Below are 10,133 nucleotides of genomic sequence, written 5' to 3'. Positions count from 1 at the left end.
CAGACACATACACACATACATACATACATACATATATACATATGCACATATATACAGATATAATATATATATATATATATATATAGAAAAATGTCATATAACTATGTACACATAAACTAACATTAATACACAAAGGTGTAATCTTAGAAAAGTCTCAAGAACCTCTCATGGGTTCATTTTTTTTGGTATACCTATCAGGGTAGTACTCGACGAACACAAGCACCAAGAAACAAACTTAAATATGTGTTAAAAAAATCGCTTTATGTGTATATAGTACACATCAAAAATCCTAACACTAGTAGCTAGAGCATCTAGTAACATCCTGAATAGTGGATATGTTCCGTAAGTACGTCTAATACAGAAATATTACTGAATACCACTGTGCCCTGTGGCCTGTGCAAACCACTAATGATACAGCGTGTGAACTTGGAGCAAATGAGAAAAATCCCTCATCAAGGAGACTGTGAGACTTGAGTGGGCTTGACAGTTGACATTGATGACAGTTGACAAGGAGTTGACTCAGTGGAGTGCCGAACGGAACGCAGGCCCTAATTTATTTATTTTTGAAAACTGTCCCTGAGCCCTGGGCCTGAGTGCTCAGTGCCGAGTGCTGACTGCTGAGTCATACATAGCCGTCTGAATTATATAGAAGGCTAAGACTTATAGGCTTAAGGCTATGGCCTATAGGCTTAAGGCCATGGGCCTATGCCCTAATCCCGGTGGCTGAGTGGCAATTGCGAAATGCAGTCCCAGACTCCCCCCCAGTGCATGGCATCGTAAATATAAGGTGGTACTCGGTATATACTACAAACTCATAGCCTTCTAAATTCGACAAAACAGTACATTTTATCACCGAAAGCGTAGCTGTAGAGTCCCCTTTTATTGAACTTGAAATCTGTCCGGAACGCTTTTTTGTCCGAAACGCTTTTTCCCCATTTGTAGGCCCAAAAGAGGCCCTCCGAGGGATCCTTAATGGAATTTATTTTTCAAAAAAAAATAGAGCATACTTTTGTGGGTTCGTTATTGACGGCTGAAAAGAAAAGTTGTTTCTAAAAAAGGCCGGGGGCTTTTTCCGCCCCCCCCCCCCCGCCTCCCCGTGGGTGAATGTGTTTATGTGTGAGAGTGTGGCCGTGTGTGACTGAAGAACAGTGCGTATTTGTGTGTTTGTTGAGTGAAAGTGAGGGAGACAAGGTTCATCAAGAAATCTCACCCTCAGCTCACCCTGTGCGGATCATTAGCTACCCTCTTTGCTGAAACGCATTTGGTCTCTGCGGCGCCCCAGCCGTGTTTTATTTAATATACACAGCCCTGTCCTAGAGTCCTAGGTCAGGACTGATAAGACCATTTCACCAACATCCTCAAAACGTTTATACTGCACCTACCACGTAGTCGTCCCTCTGTTCTAGCGGACTTATGTCCCACTACATTTCGATTTTCGGGCCGCCTATCTAACTGGCGGCTCGGCTATTGCCGAGGCCCAGCTAAGGACCACAGGCCTCACCTGGACACCTGAACACGTGGACCATCCAGGGACGAGACTGCCCCGTCTGGCGTCTAGTCATTAGTGGGGCTCTCAACCTAGAGCTTTAGGACCTTTATACACTCTAAATAGTAGTCTCTCTCTAGAGAGAGAGGTAGCAGACATCTAAATACCTAGTTTCCATATATTTTAATAAACTCGGTGTACACTGTACACCGTACAGTCTACTACACATTTATATACAAAGTTATCAAGTTGTTTGAAAAGTTTTCATCGAGTTTGGAAATTGAACGAGTTTTAGCACCGAGTATTTTTCGCGGAGATTCAAATCGGAGTAAACTAGTTACTCCACGAGTTTTTTTTTTGGATTTTGTTTGGTCGCGAGCAGAAATCAGGTTTCTTCCGATGACGATCGTAAATTTAGCAGAGACCCTAATCCAGAGAGGGCCATGGCGGCACTTTATTGTTTTGAAAAATGAAAGTGTAGCAAAATGGTTTTGAAAATTGAAAGTGTAGCAAAATGGTTTTGAACACTATTCACTTGAATTCAGAGAGTAAAAAATCAGGCCAATAATACCATTGTCAATCTATCGCAGGGAGTGTTATGATTCTCTCGCTTGCGCGGCATTTGCCGCACAGCGAACGCTACTAAGGTAGACTCTTTGGCCACAGTACTCTGTGAGGTTTTAAGCGTGGACGTAGCACTTACAGATATGTCGCCCATTCCTGGTGCATCATTGACAAGAAACCGAGGTGGATACTTGCGTGATATTTCTATGCTAACACCCACCGATGGAAAGCCTCGTCACATTTTGCTGCGTACTATGATCACTCCGCCAAGGCCATGGTTTCCAATTAGCTCCCATAGATGTCTCTCACAGTAGCTTCTATCAGCCAATGACTGTAAATAACCAATTACGTGCATTAAATAGATAAAAACGTTTGAAAGAATAATGTGCGTGAATTAAAGTGAATACCCAACATACCTGTGCAGCACCCGTGGTGCGACGACGGGAAGCTGCGTGCAATCTGTCGAATATTTGTGTTTATGCCTTCTTCTGTTGTAATCACGTTCGTAGAAGCACACAAGTAATACGGAATAAATACTGCGCACTCTATGGCGTCGGATTTGAATCCTCGAGTCTTAGACTTTCTATCAGCCTTTGACTTCTTGGGGATGTCTTTCGCTCTCGACACGCTTTGCTCGTCATCCAAGGTTAAAACAATACTCTCTGTAAAGAAAGCCTACCAATAATTGCAAAGACTTCGTACTCGAATTCTCGTACATTGATTAGGATGGTCTACTGGGTTATATACCAGTATATACTTAATAATGAAGTTGTATCTTTCTGTCCCAATATTTTCATAAATACACTGTAACTTATTTATTTATTTTCAATGCAATGTATGGGTATACTTCATGGAGTGAATCAATGTCCATCTATTCACTATTGATGTCTTGAATTGTATCGATGTTTTGGTCATTACTGTTTGCACTATCGCTTGCTTGTTGTCTGTTGTTTGAAGGTGGTGGCCTTAGCCCTGCACCAGTGCTTCGTGCCAATATCAACAGTAACACACAATCCCACTCACTGAAAAATAATGATTATAATAACGTGTATGTGCTTGCGTGCAGTTTTATATACTACAGACAAACGAAACCAATTCGTATACATGCGTTGTTACGGTGATTTAAACCAAAATTTAATTCCGGTTCGATTCCGATAGAAATCAAATATCGTAAATTCAACCGTTCTATGCGTAAACGGGTGTCATATAAAATACGACAGAAAATACTTCGACTCGCATTATTTCAACAACAAAAATTGGGGGCCCAAAATTGAGAATATTGAGAACCGAAGCATTCTTTGGCACTGGTGATATAGATAAACCATCGCAGACCAAGTTTTTCACATCTACCGCAACCGCTGACAACGTATTTATTTTATATATATAAAAACCCCCCTCATGGTTGTAGAACATGCAATTACGGAAGTTAGTCCACTCAGGTTATTTACTTTTGTAAAACAGCTATAAGCCTATGAAATATGAACACTCGATGTATGTGCTATGTCCAGCGCCGCTATCCACTGTACTTGGCAGTCCAAACGGTGCCGGGCAGACGGTACCTGGACCTTCTGTTCGAATCCCGGGCCCATTGATTTTATTGAGAACTTTTCTAAACTAAAACTGATATTGTAGTGAGAGCTGTGATGGATCGTCAAGTGTGGGGCCTCAGAATAGACTGGGTGTCGATGCTTGTATTCGAACTGTGTGGCTAGCTTGTATATGAAGCCATGGATCTCCATCGCAGTCTCATTTGTTTTGTTGTTGTGTTTTATTATACAGGTGATAGAATCCCATGTGATGTTATTTCTTCATGAAATCTGGACACTGTATGTGTGCCTTAAACCCAGCGCTGCTATACACGTACTTAGTAGTGCGAGCGCTGGCGGATAGACGGTGCCTGGGCCTTTTTGAAGTCCAAAGACCAACCCTCTAAGGAGACTTCACACCCTCCCCCGCTACAAGTGTGAGTAGCTTGAACAGCGAGAGCTAAATCTTAGAGGTTTGTTAGAAGGTAAGCCCGTCGTATTGGTGAAGTGCAAGAGTTTTGTGGCTATACGATTATGGTCCTTGGCAGAACGTTGCCAGTATATACGGTTTATCTATTATGTCCAGCGTTCTATATTGATGCCTTCGTTTTCAGGGGTGCCAGCTTTACACAGAGCGGTGAGTCCGCCAATACAAGTGAGTGTCCGCTGTATACGGTAGGGTCCAAATTGCACACCGTGAGATATCGTATCAATTACGCTGAGAAAGTGACTTACTTTTAAGGCTTACCCTCAATGGAGAAGAGGTGACCCGTGTCTGGTTCGTAATATGCCCTGTGCAAGCCAGTTGACGGGGGCATGGCAAGTTTTGGTACGCATATGGTAGTCGGTTGGTCAACGCTAGTTTTAGATACTGGTACAGTAATTTCTGTAAGTCGTGATAATTACGTGGGAAACATTAGTTGCTGTTGGATTGTCGAACGCCCATTACGTACTGGGGTGATCTGGCCTTCCGCAACGCGTCGACGACGAATGACCTTCCAAAATATCGTTACTAGTGGCCAGGTATAGGAATAATATTATTTATTTCAAAAGAAATAAGTTACAAGTGAAGTTGTCAAGGTTGCACATATATGCGCCACGTACGTGTGTAAAAGTCGGTCTCCTCTAGGCTGACAATACGATACCAAGACGTTTACGTTAATAAGACAATACGTTATAACGTTAAAATGCAAAATGTTGAAAATAAGTTTGACTTCAGCCCTTGGCAGGGATAATATTATTTATTTCAAAAATGGCAAGTATGTATGATACAATGTATTGAGCAAAAGATTAGGGAACTTTAGACTGAGACTATTGTCTATATGCTCCGCTCTAATCACTCACTACTTCGGTCTAGATTTATTTATGTTTTCGTTACTAAGACTAGATATCTTTTCATTGGACGCATACTTTACATTTCACGCCACGAAACAATTATCGACTCAAAATAACCAATAAAATATCTTTAAGTCCAACATAAGAAAATCAAAAATAAAATCAAAAACACCAAGCTAGTGCAGTATACATCTGCACCTAAACCCACCTAGCTCCCCATCCCATTTAAGGCATAGACTGGCACATCTAGTTGGCTGGCTAGGAGGAATCAAAACCAGGTTGTCCTAAATTCTAACAACTCTGATCCTGTCCTTTTCTCAGTGGATTATCTTGTTCTGGGATCATTTTCGAATTATACCATAGGTTTGTACCAACAATCATTTCATGCCTGAGACCCTCTCATATGGTACTCCCGTTAATTAGAGATTTCCAAAGTGTCATTTTCAGGTGTCAGATTTGTATCATTCCTATATAATGTATCATTCTAAATTTCAGTGGGAAAAAAAAACATTCTATATTTGGAAAACCACCTAATTGTCCACAGTAGAGTCTTATACTCTACTGAGTACTATCACATGTTCAGAATCTTGAATATCTCAGTTCTTGTTCATGTTCAAAACGTTAAACGTATTCTAGTATTTTATAAGTATAAACGTTAACTGTGCAACTACTATTAGGAACCCGCTATTTTTACACGTGCTAATTGAAGAGGACTCCAAACTTTTGGCATCCAGTCGTCTACGGAATAAAATCTAGGGCAGGGCGTTTACTGGTAGAACTCTTGATAGCACATCTATTGGAGTGAACATATGCTGTGCGACCAGGAAATCTAAAAATTGGTGGTGTGCACTGTGTGCGGTTGTTTTCGTAGATGGGCCCGTAACGAACGCAAAAGTATCCTTTGTCCGTTGTACCAAGGCTTTGACCAGGACGTGCGGTGCGAAGCTTTGTGATCGGCTGATATCCTATATAAACGATAGCACGCTGGTGGCGTCAGCAGTGCCCTGTAAACTGAAGTGATCGAATCATGTACGGGATAATAAAATTCACTTCAAGATAAGTTACATTGTATGTATGTGCATATGTAAGATTCGGTCTATCAAGGCAATATTATCGCCTTAGAGTAGATAACCGCGTAGTTAATTTCTAAGTATCGTGAAAGTTTCACAGTAAATAAACGAAATGAGACTTTTAGTAAAGTTAGGTATGCCTCGTGAAAACAGCTATACTCTGAGGGATTGTGAAGCTGAGACATTGCCTATATATAATCCTCTCAGTACTGTTTTCGCCTAAGGGATTTTATTTAGTGTTTCGTTGTCGCTCTATTAGAAACTATGGTAAGTTTCGTTGGGGCGAATCCGAGAGACTCATAAAAGCCTATCTTTAGAAAAGAAAAGAAAAAATCTTGATGTCCTTAGTTATTGTCTTCACCAATAACTTGTCACTTATCAAGAACTACCGACTTAGCCTTCATCAGACTGGCACAACTGATTGGCTGATCGAAGGATCAACTAGGTAACGTTAATAGCCCCTAGAAACATATATTCGGTTGAGCCATCTCGCTACCGAAGTATTCAGACATAAATAAATTTGGAAAGTAAATATAGTTCTATTAATAGAACTAGATCAACTCTTATGTTTGGTATTTTACTGGGGCCTTTTAATGTCCTCGTCCAAATATCTGATATGTAAAATGGAAAAGGTATTAATTAATAAAACCATTAAAAACGATTTAGGAAACTAAAGTTCTTCGTACTATTAAGAGTACGTTTGCTTAAGAGTACGTTTATAACATAGAGTCTAATGTGGAGGCCCGGCTATTACACAACCCCCACCCATCTTTGAGACCCACGAAAAGCAATTTGCTCACTCAAGCTGATTATGGGTCAAAAATCGAGAAAGGAAAAACAGGTCGAAAACATTAAGTAGCATAACATATAGTTAATGTTTCTCAGGCGGAGAAGTTAAGCGTTCTCGGTTACCCTGTGAGTTTTGGGCTTAGGTCCAGTCGGTCCGTGGTGGTCGACTGGACGTTTCTTACGCCTCAGTGTCGTAAGCACATATGAAGGATGAGCATTAAAGCTCGGGATAAATGCTGTAGGCGAATAAGTTTTAACTTCCGTGCCTTCAGACGATGGAAACATGCTATCTTTTTCAGCTTGTGATTCATGCAGGTGTTTACGCCATTTTCGATTAAAGGCTTTTAAATAGTCTTAATTATCAAAAGCATCTGAAGTCAACTCATCGATTGTACCGTCTATAAAGCGTGTACGATAGTATGTATAGCCACCTTTATTCGTTCTCCATATAATGTCTCTAAATTCAGAACGATCAAGAGGGGCATTGGAGTCATGTCTTCCTGTAGTCGGAATACGACTTGTGCCTATATTAAGCGCACTAGAACCATCGGAGTTATTTAGTGTCTGCTACAGAGATTATATATTGACTTATCAATTTAGATGTTAATACAGTAGCATCGGAATTACGTTGACGGATGTTAACTCTGTCACCGACCTGATACTCTGCTATCTTCTTGGTAGTGTTCCAACGCGCTTGCCTTTTTAATAAGGCTATATTGCGTATTTCTCGCAAGCAAGGATATACAACGTTGTAAATACGATGTACATTCTCTAACCATAGTAACTCATGGTGGTTAGGTTCGTCCTTGTTAAAAGGTATTTATAACTCACTATATCTGCCACGAAAATAGTGAGCGGGTGTAGTTCCTGTAACCGGATCAGCACACTCGTTCATCTGTGTTTGTACCCACTTAAGGTGGTACGGCCAATCATCTGCATCATCCGTTAATGCAGTACGCAAGATGAACTTAAGTCTTATATGGCTCGCTTCATTCGCGCCTTCATTTGCGGTTTATATGGCACTCCTCTCTTATGGCATATGCCTGATACATGTACTAGCGATTCCATTACGTCATCGCAGAACTCACTACTGTTATCAGTAAACATAACACCTGGCTACCCGTGGTCAGCAAAGACTTGGCAACATAGTTCTGCCACGGTCTGTGTATTTTTATCCATAAATGGATAGAGCAAGTTAAACCGTGACGCCACATCAAAGAAGTGGCATACGTAACGGTCGCCTGTGTGCTCGGACGGAGGCAGGTCAACCAGATCAATGATGACCCTGCGCCATGGAACATCTTCAGTCACACTCTTAAGCGGTGCGAACCCATAGCGCTTGATCTGATTGAGTTCACAGTCTGTACATGACTGATATACTCTGTCAACTAAAGTTGCCATCTTAGGATGCGCTATCCTATTTCGCTTAGCATCTTTAAGTGCGTCTACTACGTTCTGGTGCTTCAGCTTATGGTTTTGCGTCAGCCAAGCAAGAATGTTTTTATCATTCTGCTCCTCCAGAATAAAGGTAGGGTGTTGAGAATCCACTTGCGTGGTCTCTAAGTCTGTAGTGTTTCCAGACTCCTGTCCTTCTTTCGCATGAGTGCTATAAGTGCGCTCGTGTGCGTTTGATACACCTGACTTATTTAATAGTCGCATTATATGTGTATACGCTTCAGGATTATCTTTCATTAATCCCTTTAAAAATAGGGTTTGATAGACTTCGGGCTTGGACTTTATGTTAATAAACAGAGTCCTAGCTAGAAAATGACGCTTCTTAACTTTAGTGTCATTAGTACATTGTATTTCTTGTGCACTTACTTCAAGTGCTGTGTTGCCTTTGAACTGCTTAACGTTCAATTGGGTAGAGAGTGGAATCTCTGATTCTTTGACCTTGTTAAGGAAGGTCTCAGAAGGGGTCCATTTGGTTGTTCCAATGGGACCTATACCTCCGCGCGCTGTTTGGGAGGGTCCCTACCCGAGTGACATACCGCGGCACGCTCTCGTCTCTATTCCATAGAACGAATGGCATCCTACAAGGCTCAATCGTCGGCCCCCAGCTCTTTATTATCTACATGGATTCCTTAGCTATCACGCTAGCACAATTTCGGCCCAAGCTCCTCCGCTCTTGTTTATTTGTCGATGACACACGGATCCAAGCCCCTCGATCGGTTTCGCTCCAGCCCTTCTTAGATGACAATGATGCGTGGGGACGCAAATCTGGCCTCGAACAGGGTGTCATTAAACCCCGAGTACGATCTACCGACTTGCGACACGCGGCGCCAACCCTCCGTATAAATGGTGAGATTATCATGTCGACGCTTGCAGACGCACCCTGGAACACACGTTACCTCCCCATGAAACTGGCGCCCACACATGCCGAACCGAAACACACCAAATACCTGGGGTTCCCACTCTCTCACGGAGTACCAGGAACCAACCTCGCTAGACATATGGAATCCCTGGTTGCAGCATTGTCACTGGGCATCGCCTCTTTCCGCGCTTATGGCTTCCATGGCTTCAGCTGGCGACACCCCCACAACCGACTGGTGATGTTCAAACCATTCATCCTATCCACGGCTACATATGGGCTGAACATTATTGCCTGGGCTCCGCCTATATGGAAGGATGCGTTGGACCCCCTATTCGAGCGCTTTAACTCAGCACTCATCCAAGCAGCAGCCATCATCACGGGCACTAAATACCCTCGGTTTCCCAAACATCAAACAAACTTGCTTCACTTTTGCGGCCTGCTCCCCGCGCGACCATTCGCGGACTACCTCGGAGGTTGCCTGGGAATACAACTCGACTCAATGGCCAGCACAAATCCACTTACCCCTCTGACGCAACCCGCCTGGGCCCACGATAAACCATCACTGCGCTTCCCGTACAGTATCTATGCTCACCTGAAAACTGTACACAAAACCACGGGCGGGCGTACACCCGACCATGTAGCCCTCCGCCAACGCTGTGACGACATCAGGAAGAACTCAACAAAACGTTGGTCCAACAAGGAGATCGCGGCAATGGCCCGGCGCCAATACTACTACCAACTGGTTATGGGTAAACCGCCAACCTCAAACCGAGACACAGTCAGACACGACAGCTTCAATCGCTGCTTCGAGTCTACACCAATCCGGCTCTGTGCTATGATTGTAACGAATACGTACATTTTTACATTGCTCGACTACCGCACCGATGGCTGTCTCGGCCCTGTCTGCCCCGGCAACCACAAGTTCACTACCAGCCACTTTACCTGCATCCAATAACTGATTCGACGCATCCTGGTAGGCCCGAAACTGCCGCCCATTGGCCCTGACCTCCTTCAGCAATTACAGGAATGCCACGACTTCCACGGTATCT

The sequence above is a fragment of the Sphaeroforma arctica genome, assembly GCF_001186125.1.
Source record: "Sphaeroforma arctica JP610 unplaced genomic scaffold supercont1.425, whole genome shotgun sequence".
Taxonomy (NCBI): Eukaryota; class Ichthyosporea; order Ichthyophonida; genus Sphaeroforma; species Sphaeroforma arctica.
Note: the sequence above shows the minus strand (reverse complement) of the source record.